This window comes from Mytilus californianus, unplaced genomic scaffold (genome assembly GCF_021869535.1).
Source record: "Mytilus californianus isolate M0D057914Y unplaced genomic scaffold, xbMytCali1.0.p SCAF_3, whole genome shotgun sequence".
Classification (NCBI taxonomy): Eukaryota; Metazoa; Mollusca; class Bivalvia; order Mytilida; family Mytilidae; genus Mytilus; species Mytilus californianus.
Window position 1 is genome coordinate 89,726,958 of NW_026262679.1, and position 22,032 is coordinate 89,748,989.

At 29.3% G+C, this 22,032-nt stretch overlaps 1 long non-coding RNA gene across 29 annotated transcripts in view; it reads left to right on the plus strand.

Moving 5' to 3' along the window:
• Positions 1–22,032, plus strand: part of LOC127735357 (uncharacterized) — a 62,994-nt gene that overhangs the window by 35,255 nt on the left and 5,707 nt on the right. For 14 of the 29 annotated variants that reach the window (XR_007998354.1, XR_007998336.1, XR_007998334.1 and 11 more), the window contains 10 exons: positions 8,204–8,283; positions 8,588–8,663; positions 8,950–9,025; positions 19,395–19,470; positions 19,779–19,848; positions 20,337–20,404; positions 20,711–20,785; positions 21,088–21,167; positions 21,466–21,541; positions 21,826–21,901. This is a non-coding gene — a long non-coding RNA (uncharacterized LOC127735357). Of the gene's footprint in view, positions 1–2,116; positions 2,191–2,497; positions 2,574–2,880; positions 2,951–6,520; positions 6,596–6,903; positions 6,974–7,461; positions 7,530–7,826; positions 7,902–8,203; positions 8,284–8,587; positions 8,664–8,949; positions 9,026–10,934; positions 11,001–11,488; positions 11,557–11,854; positions 11,930–14,926; positions 14,995–15,291; positions 15,367–15,668; positions 15,749–16,053; positions 16,130–16,415; positions 16,492–16,554; positions 16,635–16,939; positions 17,016–17,301; positions 17,378–19,394; positions 19,471–19,778; positions 19,849–20,336; positions 20,405–20,710; positions 20,786–21,087; positions 21,168–21,465; positions 21,542–21,825; positions 21,902–22,032 lie in introns of those variants that run through there. The other 15 variants (XR_007998341.1, XR_007998342.1, XR_007998343.1 and 12 more) reach the window with 13 other exon arrangements.

The following is a 22,032-nucleotide window of genomic DNA, read 5'->3' on the forward strand; positions in this document are numbered from 1 at the left end:
AGTAAATTTTAACATGAATGCGTAGTAATTTTAAATATTCTTGTGTCCAATTTAGGATTTGACATAAAATATGAGTGACATTTATTTTATAATTGTTGCAACAGCCAATAGTCTCTATTTGAAGCTGATACTAATTGATGATTTGGTTTTGTTATAGATACAGCCTAAATATGTTACACTCCTAGACAATGAAGATGGTTTCATGGTAGATTGATCACACATCTGGATACGTAGCATGTAGGTATTTGGTATTTTTAATTGTACTTTAAACTATGTTTATATGGTTTGCAGGTAACAAAAATAAGTTTTCCCTGGAAGCTTAAATTAGATTTGATTACAAATTGATTTAAAATTTCTTCAATTAAAATGTATACTCTTATGAAGATTATTTTAATGATAATGTATAGAAATTGTTTATATACTTGTCTTCAAATTAGGATTTTTCATCAAAAATGCATCATATTAATTTTGAATTAATTGCAACAACCAATATTCTCTATTTAAAGCTGATACTGATTTAGAGTTTTTGTTACAGATACAGACTAGATATGTTACCCTCCTAGACAATGAAGATGCTTTCATGGTATACAGCACACGAAGATTTGTATCATGTAGGTATTTGGTCATTATAATTGTACTTTTAACTCTTTTTATATGTGTTGGGTAACAAAAATCAGTTTTCCCGTTGAACAACAGTTTAAAATTTTATTACAAATTTGTCGAACATTTCTTTTATTCAAATATTTACTGTAATAAGTTAAGTAATTGTAAATATTCTAGTCTCCAATTTAGGATTTGACATAAAACATGCATCACATTAATTTCTGAATTGATTGCAACATCAAATATTCCCTATTTAAAGCTGATACTAATTTACAACTTTTGTTTTTGTTACAGATAACGCCTAAATATGTTACACTCTTCGACAATGAAAATGGTTTCATTGTAGATAGCACATTAGGATTAGTCACATATAGGTATTTATTCATTACAATTTTTTTATTTAAACTAGGTTTATTAGCTCACCTGGCCCACAGGGCCAAGTGAGCTTTTCTCATCACTTGGCGTCCGTCGTCGTCCGTTAACTTTTACCAAAATCTCCTCTGAAACTACTGGGCCAAATTTAACCAAACTTGGCCACAATCATCACTAGGGTATCTCGTTTTAAAATGTGTCCGATGACCCCGCCTGCCAACCAAGATGGCCGACATGGCGAAAAATAGAACATAGGGGTAAAATGCAGTTTTTGGCTTATATCTCTGAAACTAAAGCATTTAGAGCAAATCTGACCATAGGTAAAAATGTTCATCAGGTTAAGATCTATCTGCCCTGAAATTTTCAGATGAATCAGACAACCCTTTGTTGGGTTGCTGCCCCTGAATTAGTAATTTTAAGGAAATTTTGCAGTTTTTTGTTATCTTGAATATTATTATAGATGGAGATAAACTGTAAACAGCCATTATGTTCAGCAAAGTCAGATCTACAAAGAAGTCAACATGACCAATATGGTCAATTGACCCCATAAGGAGTTATTGCCCTTTAAAGTCAAATTTAACAATTATTCGTAAATTTTTGTAATCTTTTACAAAAATCTTCTCTCCTGAAACAACTGAGACAAATTTAACCAAACTTGGCCACAATCATCACTAGGGTATCTAGTTTAATAAATGTGTCCGATGACCCTGCCTGCCAACCAACATGTCAGACATGGCTAAAAATAGAACTTTGGGGGAAATGCAGTTTTTGACTTGTATCTCTGAAACTAAAGCAAATGTATAACGGTTGCATTATTTCATGCATCAATTGTAAATAAAAATATCAGGTGAGCGACACAGGCTCCTTAGAGCCTCTAGTATTTGTTAGGCATTAAAATCAGTTTTCACTGAAACAACAGATTGAAGCTTTATAACAAATTGGTCTAAAATTTCTTTTATTCCTATGTATATCCTAATGAAGTATATTTTAATAAGAATGTATAGTTATTGTAAATATACGTCTCCAATTTAGGATTTGACATAAAACATGCATCACATTAATTTCTGAATTGATTGCAACAGCAAATAGCTTTGAATTTGAAGCTGAAACTAATTTAAAATATTTGTTTTTGTTACAGATTCTGCCTAAATATGTAAGACTCCTATACCATGAAAGATGCTTCCATTGCAGATAGCACATTAGGATTAGTCACATGTAGGTTTTTATTCATAACAATTGTTCTTAAAACTATGTTTATATTTGTTAGGTAATAAAAATCAGTTTTTCCTGGAACAACAGCTTGAAATTTTATTACAAATTGGTCCTACATTACATTTATTGAAATATTCACTGTAATGAGATATATTTTAATAAGAATGTATAGTGATTGTAAAAATTCTTGTCTCCAATTAAGGATTTGACATTACAACATGCATCACATTAATTTCTGAATTGATTGCAACAGCAAATAGTCTGGATTAAAAGCTGAAATTAATGTTTATTTTTTTTGTTTTCATTACAGATACAGCCTGAATATGTAAGACTCCTATACCATGAAAGATGCTTCCATTGCAGATGCACATTAGGATAAGTCACATGTACGTATTTGGTCATTACAATTTTCCTTCAAACTGTATTTATATTTGTTAGGTAATAAAAATCTGTTTTTTCCTGAAACAACAGATTGAAGCTTTATAACAAATTGGTCTAAAATTTCTTTCATTCAAATTTATACTCTTAATGCTGAATATTTTAATAAGAACGTATAGTAATTGTAATTATATACTTTTCTCTATTTTGGGATTTAACATAAAACATGCATCACAGTATTTTCTGAATTGATTGCAACAGCAAAGAGTCTGGATTTAAAGCGTAAACTATTAATAATTTTTGTTTTTGTTACAGATTATACAGCCTTAATATGTAACACTCCTATACCATGAAAGATGCTTTCACACATTAGGATGTTGCACATGTAGGTATTTGGTCATTACAATTGTTCTTAAAACTATGTTTATGTTTGTTAGGTAATAAAAATCCGTTTTTTCCTGAACAGTTTGACAAAAAGATGCTTTATGTTAAAATGGGTCTCGTAAAAGCAGACCTCTGCAGAGAGCAAACTTTAGATTTTGATATAACATTGATGAATTTAATGGGCGCAAATCTCGTAAAAGCAGATCCCCCAGCAGAGCTGATTACATAGTATGATAACTTGTGTTTATGGTAAAATGTATTTAGTTTTTTTGTCTGGCTCTATTTCATTATCAACCAATTTGAAACTTTATTACAAATTGGTCTCAAAAAAATTTCTTCAAATTTATACTCTAATGAAATATATTCTTAATGGAATGTATAGTAATTATAAATATTCTTGTCCAACATGCAAAGATTAAATTCTGAAAAAATTGGAACAGCAAATAGTCTGTATTTAAAGCTGATATTAATTTATAGTTTTTGTTAAAGATACATCTAAATATGTTGCACTCCTAGACAGAGAAGATGGATTCATGGCAGATAGGAAGAGTCAACATGTAAGTATTTGGTCATTACAATTGTACTTAAAACTATGTTAATATTTGGAAGTCAATAAAAATCTGTTTTCACTGAAACAATAGCTTAAAATTTTATTACAGATTGGTCTAAAATATCTTTTATTCGAATTTCAAATGTGGTATATTTTAATAAGAATGAAAGAGTAATTGTAAATTAATTGTCCGCAATTTAAGATTTGACATAAAACATGAATCACATTAATTTTTTAATTTTTTTAACAGCCATTAAATATTCTCTAAAGCTGATGCTAATTTAAATTTTTTCTTTTGTAACAGATACAGCCCAGATATGTTCCACTCCTACCCAATGAATATGGTTTCATGGTAGATGCACATTAGGATGTTTAACATGTAGGTAGTCATTACATTTGTACTTTAGACTATGTTTATATGTGTTGGGTAATAAATATCAGTTTTCTCTGGAACAAAAGCTTAAATAAAATATTATTTGAAATTAGTGTACATATTTCTTTTGTTCAAATTTATAATCTAGTGAAGTAAATTTTAACATGAATGCGTAGTAATTTTAAATATTCTTGTGTCCAATTTAGGATTTGACATAAAATATGAGTGACATTTATTTTATAATTGTTGCAACAGCCAATAGTCTCTATTTGAAGCTGATACTAATTGATGATTTGGTTTTGTTATAGATACAGCCTAAATATGTTACACTCCTAGACAATGAAGATGGTTTCATGGTAGATTGATCACACATCTGGATACGTAGCATGTAGGTATTTGGTATTTTTAATTGTACTTTAAACTATGTTTATATGGTTTGCAGGTAACAAAAATAAGTTTTCCCTGGAAGCTTAAATTAGATTTGATTACAAATTGATTTAAAATTTCTTCAATTAAAATGTATACTCTTATGAAGATTATTTTAATGATAATGTATAGAAATTGTTTATATACTTGTCTTCAAATTAGGATTTTTCATCAAAAATGCATCATATTAATTTTGAATTAATTGCAACAACCAATATTCTCTATTTAAAGCTGATACTGATTTAGAGTTTTTGTTACAGATACAGACTAGATATGTTACCCTCCTAGACAATGAAGATGCTTTCATGGTATACAGCACACGAAGATTTGTATCATGTAGGTATTTGGTCATTATAATTGTACTTTTAACTCTTTTTATATGTGTTGGGTAACAAAAATCAGTTTTCCCGTTGAACAACAGTTTAAAATTTTATTACAAATTTGTCGAACATTTCTTTTATTCAAATATTTACTGTAATAAGTTAAGTAATTGTAAATATTCTAGTCTCCAATTTAGGATTTGACATAAAACATGCATCACATTAATTTCTGAATTGATTGCAACATCAAATATTCCCTATTTAAAGCTGATACTAATTTACAACTTTTGTTTTTGTTACAGATAACGCCTAAATATGTTACACTCTTCGACAATGAAAATGGTTTCATTGTAGATAGCACATTAGGATTAGTCACATATAGGTATTTATTCATTACAATTTTTTTATTTAAACTAGGTTTATTAGCTCACCTGGCCCACAGGGCCAAGTGAGCTTTTCTCATCACTTGGCGTCCGTCGTCGTCCGTTAACTTTTACCAAAATCTCCTCTGAAACTACTGGGCCAAATTTAACCAAACTTGGCCACAATCATCACTAGGGTATCTCGTTTTAAAATGTGTCCGATGACCCCGCCTGCCAACCAAGATGGCCGACATGGCGAAAAATAGAACATAGGGGTAAAATGCAGTTTTTGGCTTATATCTCTGAAACTAAAGCATTTAGAGCAAATCTGACCATAGGTAAAAATGTTCATCAGGTTAAGATCTATCTGCCCTGAAATTTTCAGATGAATCAGACAACCCTTTGTTGGGTTGCTGCCCCTGAATTAGTAATTTTAAGGAAATTTTGCAGTTTTTTGTTATCTTGAATATTATTATAGATGGAGATAAACTGTAAACAGCCATTATGTTCAGCAAAGTCAGATCTACAAAGAAGTCAACATGACCAATATGGTCAATTGACCCCATAAGGAGTTATTGCCCTTTAAAGTCAAATTTAACAATTATTCGTAAATTTTTGTAATCTTTTACAAAAATCTTCTCTCCTGAAACAACTGAGACAAATTTAACCAAACTTGGCCACAATCATCACTAGGGTATCTAGTTTAATAAATGTGTCCGATGACCCTACCTGCCAACCAACATGTCAGACATGGCTAAAAATAGAACTTTGGGGGAAATGCAGTTTTTGACTTGTATCTCTGAAACTAAAGCAAATGTATAACGGTTGCATTATTTCATGCATCAATTGTAAATAAAAATATCAGGTGAGCGACACAGGCTCCTTAGAGCCTCTAGTATTTGTTAGGCATTAAAATCAGTTTTCACTGAAACAACAGATTGAAGCTTTATAACAAATTGGTCTAAAATTTCTTTTATTCCTATGTATATCCTAATGAAGTATATTTTAATAAGAATGTATAGTTATTGTAAATATACGTCTCCAATTTAGGATTTGACATAAAACATGCATCACATTAATTTCTGAATTGATTGCAACAGCAAATAGCTTTGAATTTGAAGCTGAAACTAATTTAAAATATTTGTTTTTGTTACAGATTCTGCCTAAATATGTAAGACTCCTATACCATGAAAGATGCTTCCATTGCAGATAGCACATTAGGATTAGTCACATGTAGGTTTTTATTCATAACAATTGTTCTTAAAACTATGTTTATATTTGTTAGGTAATAAAAATCAGTTTTTCCTGGAACAACAGCTTGAAATTTTATTACAAATTGGTCCTACATTACATTTATTGAAATATTCACTGTAATGAGATATATTTTAATAAGAATGTATAGTGATTGTAAAAATTCTTGTCTCCAATTAAGGATTTGACATTACAACATGCATCACATTAATTTCTGAATTGATTGCAACAGCAAATAGTCTGGATTAAAAGCTGAAATTAATGTTTATTTTTTTTGTTTTCATTACAGATACAGCCTAAATATGTAGACTCCTATACCATGAAAGATGCTTCCATTGCAGATGCACATTAGGATAAGTCACATGTACGTATTTGGTCATTACAATTTTCCTTCAAACTATATTTATATTTGTTAGGTAATAAAAATCTCTTTTTTCCTGAAACAACAGATTGAAGCTTTATAACAAATTGGTCTAAAATTTCTTTCATTCAAATTTATACTCTAAATGCTGAATATTTTAATAAGAACGTATAGTAATTGTAATTATATACTTTTCTCTATTTTGGGATTTAACATAAAACATGCATCACATTATTTTCTGAATTGATTGCAACAGCAAAGAGTCTGGATTTAAAGCGTAAACTAATTAATAATTTTTGTTTTTGTTACAGATTATACAGCCTTAATATGTAACACTCCTATACCATGAAAGATGCTTTCACACATTAGGATGTTGCACATGTAGGTATTTGGTCATTACAATTGTTCTTAAAACTATGTTTATGTTTGTTAGGTAATAAAAATCCGTTTTTTCCTGAACAGTTTGACAAAAAGATGCTTTATGTTAAAATGGGTCTCGTAAAAGCAGACCTCTGCAGAGAGCAAACTTTAGATTTTGATATAACATTGATGAATTTAATGGGCGCTAATCTCGTAAAAGCAGATCCCCCAGCAGAGCTGATTACATAGTATGATAACTTGTGTTTATGGTAAAATGTATTTAGTTTTTTTGTCTGGCTCTATTTCATTATCAACCAATTTGAAACTTTATTACAAATTGGTCTCAAAAAAATTTCTTCAAATTTATACTCTAATGAAATATATTCTTAATGGAATGTATAGTAATTATAAATATTCTTGTCCAACATGCAAAGATTAAATTCTGAAAAAATTGGAACAGCAAATAGTCTGTATTTAAAGCTGATATTAATTTATAGTTTTTGTTAAAGATACATCTAAATATGTTGCACTCCTAGACAGAGAAGATGGATTCATGGCAGATAGGAAGAGTCAACATGTAAGTATTTGGTCATTACAATTGTACTTAAAACTATGTTAATATTTGGAAGTCAATAAAAATCTGTTTTCACTGAAACAATAGCTTAAAATTTTATTACAGATTGGTCTAAAATATCTTTTATTCGAATTTCAAATGTGGTATATTTTAATAAGAATGAAAGAGTAATTGTAAATTAATTGTCCGTAATTTAAGATTTGACATAAAACATGAATCACATTAATTTTTTAATTTTTTTAACAGCCATTAAATATTCTCTAAAGCTGATGCTAATTTAAATTTTTTCTTTTGTAACAGATACAGCCCAGATATGTTCCACTCCTACCCAATGAATATGGTTTCATGGGAGATGCACATTAGGATGTTTAACATGTAGGTAGTCATTACAATTGTACTTTAGACTATGTTTATATGTGTTGGGTAATAAATGTCAGTTTTCTCTGGAACAAAAGCTTAAATAAAATATTATTTGAAATTAGTGTACATATTTCTTTTGTTCAAATTTATAATCTAGTGAAGTAAATTTTAACATGAATGCGTAGTAATTTTAAATATTCTTGTGTCCAATTTAGGATTTGACATAAAATATGAGTGACATTTATTTTATAATTGTTGCAACAGCCAATAGTCTCTATTTGAAGCTGATACTAATTGATGATTTGGTTTTGTTATAGATACAGCCTAAATATGTTACACTCCTAGACAATGAAGATGGTTTCATGGTAGATTGATCACACATCTGGATACGTAGCATGTAGGTATTTGGTATTTTTAATTGTACTTTAAACTATGTTTATATGGTTTGCAGGTAACAAAAATAAGTTTTCCCTGGAAGCTTAAATTAGATTTGATTACAAATTGATTTAAAATTTCTTCAATTAAAATGTATACTCTTATGAAGATTATTTTAATGATAATGTATAGAAATTGTTTATATACTTGTCTTCAAATTAGGATTTTTCATCAAAAATGCATCATATTAATTTTGAATTAATTGCAACAACCAATATTCTCTATTTAAAGCTGATACTGATTTAGAGTTTTTGTTTTTGTTACAGATACAGACTAGATATGTTACCCTCCTAGACAATGAAGATGCTTTCATGGTATACAGCACACGAAGATTTGTATCATGTAGGTATTTGGTCATTATAATTGTACTTTTAACTCTTTTTATATGTGTTGGGTAACAAAAATCAGTTTTCCCGTTGAACAACAGTTTAAAATTTTATTACAAATTTGTCGAACATTTCTTTTATTCAAATATTTACTGTAATAAGTTAAGTAATTGTAAATATTCTAGTCTCCAATTTAGGATTTGACATAAAACATGCATCACATTAATTTCTGAATTGATTGCAACATCAAATATTCCCTATTTAAAGCTGATACTAATTTACAACTTTTGTTTTTGTTACAGATAACGCCTAAATATGTTACACTCTTCGACAATGAAAATGGTTTCATTGTAGATAGCACATTAGGATTAGTCACATGTAGGTATTTATTCATTACAATTTTTTTATTTAAACTAGGTTTATTAGCTCACCTGGCCCACAGGGCCAAGTGAGCTTTTCTCATCACTTGGCATCCGTCGTCGTCCGTTAACTTTTACCAAAATCTCCTCTGAAACTACTGGGCCAAATTTAACCAAACTTGGCCACAATCATCACTAGGGTATCTCGTTTTAAAATGTGTCCGATGACCCCGCCTGCCAACCAAGATGGCCGACATGGCTAAAAATAGAACATAGGGGTAAAATGCAGTTTTTGGCTTATATCTCTGAAACTAAAGCATTTAGAGCAAATCTGACCATGGGTAAAAATGTTCATCAGGTGAAGATCTATCTGCCCTGAAATTTTCAGATGAATCAGACAACCCTTTGTTGGGTTGCTGCCCCTGAATTAGTAATTTTAAGGAAATTTTGCAGTTTTTTGTTATCTTGAATATTATTATAGATGGAGATAAACTGTAAACAGCCATTATGTTCAGCAAAGTCAGATCTACAAAGAAGTCAACATGACCAATATGGTCAATTGACCCCATAAGGAGTTATTGCCCTTTAAAGTAAAATTTAACAATTATTCGTAAATTTTTGTAATCTTTTACAAAAATCTTCTCTCCTGAAACAACTGAGACAAATTTAACCAAACTTGGCCACATTCATCACTAGGGTATCTAGTTTAATAAATGTGTCCGATGACCCTGCCTGCCAACCAACATGTCAGACATGGCTAAAAATAGAACTTTGGGGGAAATGCAGTATTTGACTTGTATCTCTGAAACTAAAGCAAATGTATAACGGTTGCATTATTTCATGCATCAATTGTAAATAAAAATATCAGGTGAGCGACACAGGCTCCTTAGAGCCTCTAGTATTTGTTAGGCATTAAAATCAGTTTTCACTGAAACAACAGATTGAAGCTTTATAACAAATTGGTCTAAAATTTCTTTTATTCCTATTTATATCCTAATGAAGTATATTTTAATAAGAATGTATAGTTATTGTAAATATACGTCTCCAATTTAGGATTTGACATAAAACATGCATCACATTAATTTCTGAATTGATTGCAACAGCAAATAGCTTTGAATTTAAAGCTGAAACTAATTTAAAATATTTGTTTTTGTTACAGATTCTGCCTAAATATGTAAGACTCCTATACCATGAAAGATGCTTCCATTGCAGATAGCACATTAGGATTAGTCACATGTAGGTTTTTATTCATAACAATTGTTCTTAAAACTATGTTTATATTTGTTAGGTAATAAAAATCAGTTTTTCCTGGAACAACAGCTTGAAATTTTATTACAAATTGGTCCTACATTACATTTATTGAAATATTCACTGTAATGAGATATATTTTAATAAGAATGTATAGTGATTGTAAAAATTCTTGTCTCCAATTAAGGATTTGACATTACAACATGCATCACATTAATTTCTGAATTGATTGCAACAGCAAATAGTCTGGATTAAAAGCTGAAATTAATGTTTATTTTTTTTGTTTTCATTACAGATACAGCCTGAATATGTAAGACTCCTATACCATGAAAGATGCTTCCATTGCAGATGCACATTAGGATAAGTCACATGTACGTATTTGGTCATTACAATTTTCCTTCAAACTATATTTATATTTGTTAGGTAATAAAAATCTGTTTTTTCCTGAAACAACAGATTGAAGCTTTATAACAAATTGGTCTAAAATTTCTTTCATTCAAATTTATACTCTTAATGCTGAATATTTTAATAAGAACGTATAGTAATTGTAATTATATACTTTTCTCTATTTTGGGATTTAACATAAAACATGCATCACATTATTTTCTGAATTGATTGCAACAGCAAAGAGTCTGGATTTAAAGCGTAAACTATTAATAATTTTTGTTTTTGTTACATATTACAGCCTTAATATGTAACACTCCTATACCATGAAAGATGCTTTCACACATTAGGATGTTGCACATGTAGGTATTTGGTCATTACAATTGTTCTTAAAACTATGTTTATGTTTGTTAGGTAATAAAAATCCGTTTTTTCCTGAACAGTTTGACAAAAAGATGCTTTATGTTAAAATGGGTCTCGTAAAAGCAGACCTCTGCAGAGAGCAAACTTTAGATTTTGATATAACATTGATGAATTTAATGGGCGCAAATCTCGTAAAAGCAGATCCCCCAGCAGAGCTGATTACATAGTATGATAACTTGTGTTTATGGTAAAATATATTTAGTTTTTTTGTCTGGCTCGATTTCATTATCAACCAATTTGAAACTTTATTACAAATTGGTCTCAAAAAAAATTCTTCAAATTTATACTCTAATGAAATATATTCTTAATGGAATGTATAGTAATTATAAATATTCTTGTCCAACATGCAAAGATTAAATTCTGAAAAAATTGGAACAGCAAATAGTCTGTATTTAAAGCTGATATTAATTTATAGTTTTTGTTAAAGATACATCTAAATATGTTGCACTCCTAGACAGAGAAGATGGATTCATGGCAGATAGGAAGAGTCAACATGTAAGTATTTGGTCATTACAATTGTACTTAAAACTATGTTAATATTTGGAAGTCAATAAAAATCTGTTTTCACTGAAACAATAGCTTAAAATTTTATTACAGATTGGTCTAAAATATTTTTTATTCGAATTTCAAATGTGGTATATTTTAATAAGAATGAAAGAGTAATTGTAAATTAATTGTCCGTAATTTAAGATTTGACATAAAACATGAATCACATTAATTTTTTAATTTTTTTAACAGCCATTAAATATTCTCTAAAAGCTGATGCTAATTTAAATTTTTTCTTTTGTAACAGATACAGCCCAGATATGTTCCACTCCTACCCAATGAATATGGTTTCATGGTAGATGCACATTAGGATGTTTAACATGTAGGTAGTCATTACATTTGTACTTTAGACTATGTTTATATGTGTTGGGTAATAAATATCAGTTTTCTCTGGAACAAAAGCTTAAATAAAATATTATTTCAAATTAGTGTACATATTTCTTTTGTTCAAATTTATAATCTAGTGAAGTAAATTTTAACATGAATGCGTAGTAATTTTAAATATTCTTGTGTCCAATTTAGGATTTGACATAAAATATGAGTGACATTTATTTTATAATTGTTGCAACAGCCAATAGTCTCTATTTGAAGCTGATACTAATTGATGATTTGGTTTTGTTATAGATACAGCCTAAATATGTTACACTCCTAGACAATGAAGATGGTTTCATGGTAGATTGATCACACATCTGGATACGTAGCATGTAGGTATTTGGTATTTTTAATTGTACTTTAAACTATGTTTATATGGTTTGCAGGTAACAAAAATAAGTTTTCCCTGGAAGCTTAAATTAGATTTGATTACAAATTGATTTAAAATTTCTTCAATTAAAATGTATACTCTTATGAAGATTATTTTAATGATAATGTATAGAAATTGTTTATATACTTGTCTTCAAATTAGGATTTTTCATCAAAAATGCATCATATTAATTTTGAATTAATTGCAACAACCAATATTCTCTAAAGCTGATACTGATTTAGAGTTTTTGTTTTTGTTACAGATACAGACTAGATATGTTACCCTCCTAGACAATGAAGATGCTTTCATGGTATACAGCACACGAAGATTTGTATCATGTAGGTATTTGGTCATTATAATTGTACTTTTAACTCTTTTTATATGTGTTGGGTAACAAAAATCAGTTTTCCCGTTGAACAACAGTTTAAAATTTTATTACAAATTTGTCGAACATTTCTTTTATTCAAATATTTACTGTAATAAGTTAAGTAATTGTAAATATTCTAGTCTCCAATTTAGGATTTGACATAAAACATGCATCACATTAATTTCTGAATTGATTGCAACATCAAATATTCCCTATTTAAAGCTGATACTAATTTACAACTTTTGTTTTTGTTACAGATAACGCCTAAATATGTTACACTCTTCGACAATGAAAATGGTTTCATTGTAGATAGCACATTAGGATTAGTCACATGTAGGTATTTATTCATTACAATTTTTTTATTTAAACTAGGTTTATTAGCTCACCTGGGCCACAGGGCCAAGTGAGCTTTTCTCATCACTTGGCGTCCGTCGTCGTCCGTTAACTTTTTCCAAAATCTCCTCTGAAACTACTGGGCCAAATTTAACCAAACTTGGCCACAATCATCACTAGGGTATCTCGTTTTAAAATGTGTCCGATGACCCCGCCTGCCAACCAAGATGGCCGACATGGCTAAAAATAGAACATAGGGGTAAAATGCAGTTTTTGGCTTATATCTCTGAAACTAAAGCATTTAGAGCAAATCTGACTATGGGTAAAAATGTTCATCAGGTTAAGATCTATCTGCCCTGAAATTTTCAGATGAATCAGACAACCCTTTGTTGGGTTGCTGCCCCTGAATTAGTAATTTTAAGGAAATTTGGCAGTTTTTTGTTATCTTGAATATTATTATAGATGGAGATAAACTGTAAACAGCCATTATGTTCAGCAAAGTCAGATCTACAAAGAAGTCAACAAGACCAATATGGTCAATTGACCCCATAAGGAGTTATTGCCCTTTAAAGTCAAATTTAACAATTATTCGTAATTTTTTGTAATCTTTTACAAAAATCTTCTCTCCTGAAACAACTGAGACAAATTTAACCAAACTTGGCCACAATCATCACTAGGGTATCTAGTTTAATAAATGTGTCCGATGACCCTGCCTGCCAACCAACATGTCAGACATGGCTAAAAATAGAACTTTGGGGGAAATGCAGTTTTTGACTTGTATCTCTGAAACTAAAGCAAATGTATAACGGTTGCATTATTTCATGCATCAATTGTAAATAAAAATATCAGGTGAGCGACACAGGCTCCTTGGAGCCTCTAGTATTTGTTAGGCATTAAAATCAGTTTTCACTGAAACAACAGATTGAAGCTTTATAACAAATTGGTCTAAAATTTCTTTTATTCCTATTTATATCCTAATGAAGTATATTTTAATAAGAATGTATAGTTATTGTAAATATACGTCTCCAATTTAGGATTTGACATAAAACATGCATCACATTAATTTCTGAATTGATTGCAACAGCAAATAGCTTTGATTTTGAAGCTGAAACTAATTTAAAATATTTGTTTTTGTTACAGATTCTGCCTAAATATGTAAGACTCCTATACCATGAAAGATGCTTCCATTGCAGATAGCACATTAGGATTAGTCACATGTAGGTTTTTATTCATAACAATTGTTCTTAAAAACTATGTTTATATTTGTTAGGTAATAAAAATCAGTTTTTCCTGGAACAACAGCTTGAAATTTTATTACAAATTGGTCCTACATTACATTTATTGAAATATTCACTGTAATGAGATATATTTTAATAAGAATGTATAGTGATTGTAAAAATTCTTGTCTCCAATTAAGGATTTGACATTACAACATGCATCACATTAATTTCTGAATTGATTGCAACAGCAAATATTCTGGATTAAAAGCTGAAATTAATGTTTATTTTTTTTGTTTTCATTACAGATACAGCCTAAATATGTAAGACTCCTATACCATGAAAGATGCTTCCATTGCAGATGTACATTAGGATAAGTCACATGTAGGCATTTGGTCATTACAATTTTCCTTCAAACTATATTTATATTTGTTAGGTAATAAAAATCAGTTTTTTCCTGAAACAACAGATTGAAGCTTTATAACAAATTGGTCTCAAAAAAATTTCTTCAAATTGATACTCTAATGAAATATATTCTTAATGGAATGTATAGTAATTATAAATATTCTTGTCCAACATGCAAAGATTAAATTCTGAAAAAATTGGAACAGCAAATAGTCTGTATTTAAAGCTGATATTAATTTATAGTTTTTGTTAAAGATACATCTAAATATGTTGCACTCCTAGACAGAGAAGATGGATTCATGGCAGATAGGAAAAGTCAACATGTAAGTATTTGGTCATTACAATTGTACTTAAAACTATGTTAATATTTGGAAGTCAATAAAAATCTGTTTTCACTGAAACAATAGCTTAAAATTTTATTACAGATTGGTCTAAAATATCTTTTATTCGAATTTCAAATGTGGTATATTTTAATAAGAATGAAAGAGTAATTGTAAATTAATTGTCCGTAATTTAAGATTTGACATAAAACATGAATCACATTAATTTTTTAATTTTTTTAACAGCCATTAAATATTCTCTAAAGCTGATGCTAATTTAAATTTTTTCTTTTGTAACAGATACAGCCCAGATATGTTCCACTCCTACCCAATGAATATGGTTTCATGGTAGATGCACATTAGGATGTTTAACATGTAGGTAGTCATTACAATTGTACTTTAGACTATGTTTATATGTGTTGGGTAATAAATATCAGTTTTCTCTGGAACAAAAGCTTAAATAAAATATTATTTCAAATTAGTGTACATATTTCTTTTGTTCAAATTTATAATCTAGTGAAGTAAATTTTAACATGAATGCGTAGTCATTTTAAATATTCTTGTGTCCAATTTAGGATTTGACATAAAATATGAGTGACATTTATTTTATAATTGTTGCAACAGCCAACAGTCTCTATTTGAAGCTGATACTAATTGATGATTTGGTTTTGTTATAGATACAGCCTAAATATGTTACACTCCTAGACAATGAAGATGGTTTCATGGTAGATTGATCACACATCTGGATACGTAGCATGTAGGTATTTGGTATTTTTAATTGTACTTTAAAACTATGTTTATATGGTTTGCAGTTAACAAAAATAAGTTTTCCCTGGAAGCTTAAATTAGATTTGATTACAAATTGATTTAAAATTTCTTCAATTAAAATTTATACTCTTATGAAGATTATTTTAATGATAATGTATAGAAATTGTTTACATACTTGTCTTCAAATTAGGATTTTTCATCAAAAATGCATCATATTAATTTTGAATTAATTGCAACAACCAATATTCTCTATTTAAAGCTGATACTGATTTAGAGTTTTTGTTTTTGTTACAGATACAGACTAGATATGTTACCCTCCTAGACAATGAAGATGCTTTCATGGTATACAGCACACGAAGATTTGTATCATGTAGGTATTTGGTCATTATAATTGTACTTTTAACTCTTTTTATATGTGTTGGGTAACAAAAATCAGTTTTCCCGTTGAACAACAGTTTAAAATTTTATTACAAATTTGTCGAACATTTCTTTTATTCAAATATTTACTGTAATTAGTTAAGTAATTGTAAATATTCTAGTCTCCAATTTAGGATTTGACATAAAACATGCATCACATTAATTTCTGAATTGATTGCAACATCAAATATTCCCTATTTAAAGCTGATACTAATTTACAATTTTTGTTTTTGTTACAGATAACGCCTAAATATGTTACACTCTTCGACAATGAAAATGGTTTCATTGTAGATAGCACATTAGGATTAGTCACATGTAGGTATTTATTCATTACAATTTTTTTAACTGATACTAATTGATGATTTGGTTTTGTTATAGATACAGCCTAAATATGTTACACTCCTAGACAATGAAGATGGTTTCATGGTAGATTGATCACACATCTGGATACGTAGCATGTAGGTATTTGGTATTTTTAATTGTACTTTAAAACTATGTTTATATGGTTTGCAGTTAACAAAAATAAGTTTTCCCTGGAAGCTTAAATTAGATTTGATTACAAATTGATTTAAAATTTCTTCAATTAAAATTTATACTCTTATGAAGATTATTTTAATGATAATGTATAGAAATTGTTTACATACTTGTCTTCAAATTAGGATTTTTCATCAAAAATGCATCATATTAATTTTGAATTAATTGCAACAACCAATATTCTCTATTTAAAGCTGATACTGATTTAGAGTTTTTGTTTTTGTTACAGATACAGACTAGATATGTTACCCTCCTAGACAATGAAGATGCTTTCATGGTATACAGCACACGAAGATTTGTATCATGTAGGTATTTGGTCATTATAATTGTACTTTTAACTCTTTTTATATGTGTTGGGTAACAAAAATCAGTTTTCCCGTTGAACAACAGTTTAAAATTTTATTACAAATTTGTCGAACATTTCTTTTATTCAAATATTTACTGTAATTAGTTAAGTAATTGTAAATATTCTAGTCTCCAATTTAGGATTTGACATAAAACATGCATCACATTAATTTCTGAATTGATTGCAACATCAAATATTCCCTATTTAAAGCTGATACTAATTTACAATTTTTGTTTTTGTTACAGATAACGCCTAAATATGTTACACTCTTCGACAATGAAAATGGTTTCATTGTAGATAGCACATTAGGATTAGTCACATGTAGGTATTTATTCATTACAATTTTTTTATTTAAACTAGGTTTATTAGCTCACCTGGCCCACAGGGCCAAGTGAGCTTTTCTCATCACTTGGCGTCCGTCGTCGTCCGTTAACTTTTACCAAAATCTCCTCTGAAACTACTGGGCCAAATTTAACCAAACTTGGCCACAATCATCACTAGGGTATCTTGTTTAAAAAATGTGTCCGATGACCCCGCCTGCCAACCAAGATGGCCGACATGGCTAAAAATAGAACATAGGGGTAAAATGCAGTTTTTGGCTTATATCTCTGAAACTAAATCATTTAGAGCAAATCTGACTATGGGAAAAATGTTCATCAGGTTAAGATCTATCAGCCCTGAAATTTTCAGATGAATCAGACAACCCTTTGTTGGGTTGCTGCCCCTGAATTAGTAATTTTAAGGAAATTTGGCAGTTTTTTGTTATCTTGAATATTATTATAGATGGAGATAAACTGTAAACAGCCATTATGTTCAGCAAAGTCAGATCTACAAAGAAGTCAACAAGACCAATATGGTCAATTGACCCCATAAGGAGTTATTGCCCTTTAAAGTCAAATTTAACAATTATTCGTAATTTTTTGTAATCTTTTACAAAAATCTTCTCTCCTGAAACAACTGAGACAAATTTAACCAAACTTGGCCACAATCATCACTAGGGTATCTTGTTTAAAAAATGTGTCCGATGACCCCGCCTGCCAACCAAGATGGCCGACATAGCTAAAAATAGAACATAGGGGTAAAATGCAGTTTTTGGCTTATATCTCTGAAACTAAATCATTTAGAGCAAATCTGACTATGGGAAAAATGTTCATCAGGTTAAGATCTATCAGCCCTGAAATTTTCAGATGAATCAGACAACCCTTTGTTGGGTTGCTGCCCCTGAATTAGTAATTTTAAGGAAATTTGGCAGTTTTTTGTTATCTTGAATATTATTATAGATGGAGATAAACTGTAAACAGCCATTATGTTCAGCAAAGTCAGATCTACAAAGAAGTCAACAAGACCAATATGGTCAATTGACCCCATAAGGAGTTATTGCCCTTTAAAGTCAAATTTAACAATTATTCGTAATTTTTTGTAATCTTTTACAAAAATCTTCTCTCCTGAAACAACTGAGACAAATTTAACCAAACTTGGCCACAATCATCACTAGGGTATCTAGTTTAATAAATGTGTCCGATGACCCTGCCTGCCAACCAACATGTCAGACATGGCTAAAAATAGAACTTTGGGGGAAAATGCAGTTTTTGACTTGTATCTCTGAAACTAAAACAAATGTATAACGGTTGCATTATTTCATGCATCAATTGTAAATAAAAATATCAGGTGAGCGACACAGGCTCCTTAGAGCGTATTTGTTAGGCATTAAAATCAGTTTTCACTGAAACAACAGATTGAAGCTTTATAACAAATTGGTCTAAAATTTCTTTTATTCCTATTTATATCCTAATGAAGTATATTTTAATAAGAATGTATAGTTATTGTAAATATAAGTCTCCAATTTAGGATTTGACATAAAACATGCATCACATTAATTTCTGAATTGATTGCAACAGCAAATAGCTTTGATTTTGAAGCTGAAACTAATTTAAAATATTTGTTTTTGTTACAGATTCTGCCTAAATATGTAAGACTCCTATACCATGAAAGATGCTTCCATTGCAGATAGCACATTAGGATTAGTCACATGTAGGTTTTTATTCATAACAATTGTTCTTAAAACTATGTTTATATTTGTTAGGTAATAAAAATCAGTTTTTCCTGGAACAACAGCTTGAAATTTTATTACAAATTGGTCCTACATTACATTTATTGAAATATTCACTGTAATGAGATATATTTTAATAAGAATGTATAGTGATTGTAAAAATTCTTGTCTCCAATTAAGGATTTGACATTACAACATGCATCACATTAATTTCTGAATTGATTGCAACAGCAAATAGTCTGGATTAAAAGCTGAAATTAATGTTTATTTTTTTTGTTTTCATTACAGATACAGCCTAAATATGTAAGACTCCTATACCATGAAAGATGCTTCCATTGCAGATGCACATTAGGATAAGTCACATGTAGGTATTTGGTCATTACAATTTTCCTTCAAACTATATTTATATTTGTTAGGTAATAAAAATCAGTTTTTTCCTGAAACAACAGATTGAAGCTTTATAACAAATTGGTCTAAAATTTCTTTCATTCAAATTTATACTCTTAATGCTGAATATTTTAATAAGAACGTATAGTAATTGTAATTATATACTTTTCTCTATTTTGGGATTTAACATAAAACATGCATCACATTATTTTCTGAATTGATTGCAACAGCAAAGAGTCTGGATTTAAAGCGTAAACTAATTAATAATTTTTGTTTTTGTTACAGATTATACAGCCTTAATATGTAACACTCCTATACCATGAATGATGCTTTCACACATTAGGATGTTGCACATGTAGGTATTTGGTCATTACAATTGTTCTTAAAACTATGTTTATGTTTGTTAGGTAATAAAAATCCGTTTTTTCCTGAACAGTTTGACAAAAAGATGCTTTATGTTAAAATGGGTCTCGTAAACGCAGACCTCTGCAGAGAGCAAACTTTAGATTTTGATATAACATTGATAAATTTAATGGGCGCTAATCTCGTAAAAGCAGATCCCCCAGCAGAGCTGATTACATAGTATGATAACTTGTGTTTATGGTAAAATGTATTTAGTTTTTTTGTCTGGCTCTATTTCATGATCAACCAATTTGAAACTTTATTACAAATTGGTCTCAAAAAAATTTCTTCAAATTTATACTCTAATGAAATATATTCTTAATGGAATGTATAGTAATTATAAATATTCTTGTCCAACATGCAAAGATTAAATTCTGAAAAAATTGAAACAGCAAATAGTCTGTATTGAAAGCTGGTATTAATTTATAGTTTTTGTTAAAGATACATCAAAATATGTTGCACTCCTAGACAGAGAAGATGGATTCATGGCAGATAGGAAGAGTCAACATGTAAGTATTTGGTCATTACAATTGTACTTAAAACTATGTTAATATTTGGAAGTCAATAAAAATCTGTTTTCACTGAAACAATAGCTTAAAATTTTATTACAGATTGGTCTAAAATATCTTTTATTCGAATTTCAAATGTGGTATATTTTAATAAGAATGAAAGAGTAATTGTAAATTAATTGTCAGTAATTTAAGATTTGACATAAAACATGAATCACATGAATCACATTAATTTTTTAATTATTTTAACAGCCATTAAATATTCTCTAAAGCTGATGCTAATTTAAATTTTTTCTTTTGTAACAGATACAGCCCAGATATGTTCCACTCCTACCCAATGAATATGGTTTCATGGTAGATGCACATTAGGATGTTTAACATGTAGGTAGTCATTACAATTGTACTTTAGACTATGTTTATATGTGTTGGGTAATAAATATCAGTTTTCTCTGGAACAACAGCTTAAATAAAATATTATTTCAAATTAGTGTACATATTTCTTTTGTTCAAATTTATAATCTAGTGAAGTAAATTTTAACATGAATGCGTAGTAATTTTAAATATTCTTGTGTCCAATTTAGGATTTGACATAAAATATGAGTGACATTTATTTTATAATTGTTGCAACAGCCAATAGTCTCTATTTGAAGCTGATACTAATTGATGATTTGGTTTTGTTATAGATACAGCCTAAATATGTTACACTCCTAGACAATGAAGATGGTTTCATGGTAGATTGATCACACATCTGGATACGTAGCATGTAGGTATTTGGTATTTTTAATTGTACTTTAAACTATGTTTATATGGTTTGCAGGTAACAAAAATAAGTTTTCCCTGGAAGCTTTAATTAGATTTGATTACAAATTGATTTAAAATTTCTTAAATTCAAATTTATACTCTTATGAAGATTATTTTAATGATAATGTATAGAAATTGTTTATATACTTGTCTTCAAATTAGGATTTTTCATCAAAAATGCATCATATTAATTTTGAATTAATTGCAACAACCAATATTCTCTATTTAAAGCTGATACTGATTGAGAGTTTTTGTTACAGATACAGACTAGATATGTTACCCTCCTAGACAATGATGATGCTTTCATGGTATACAGCACACGAAGATTTGTATCATGTAGGTATTTGGTCATTATAATTGTACTTTTAACTCTTTTTATATGTGTTGGGTAACAAAAATCAGTTTTTCCGTTGAACAACAGTTTAAAATTTTATTACAAATTTGTCGAACATTTCTTTTATTCAAATATTTACTGTAATAAGTTAAGTAATTGTAAATATTCTAGTCTCCAATTTAGGATTTGACAAAACATGCATCACATTAATTTCTGAATTGATTGCAACATCAATTATTCCCTATTTAAAGCTGATACTAATTTACAATTTTTGTTTTTGTTACAGATAACGCCTAAATATGTTACACTCTTCGACAATGAAAATGGTTTCATTGTAGATAGCACATTAGGATTAGTCACATGTAGGTATTTATTCATTACAATTTTTTTATTTAAACTAGGTTTATTAGCTCACCTGGCCCACAGGGCCAAGTGAGCTTTTCTCATCACTTGGCGTCCGTCGTCGTCCGTTAACTTTTACAAAAATCTCCTC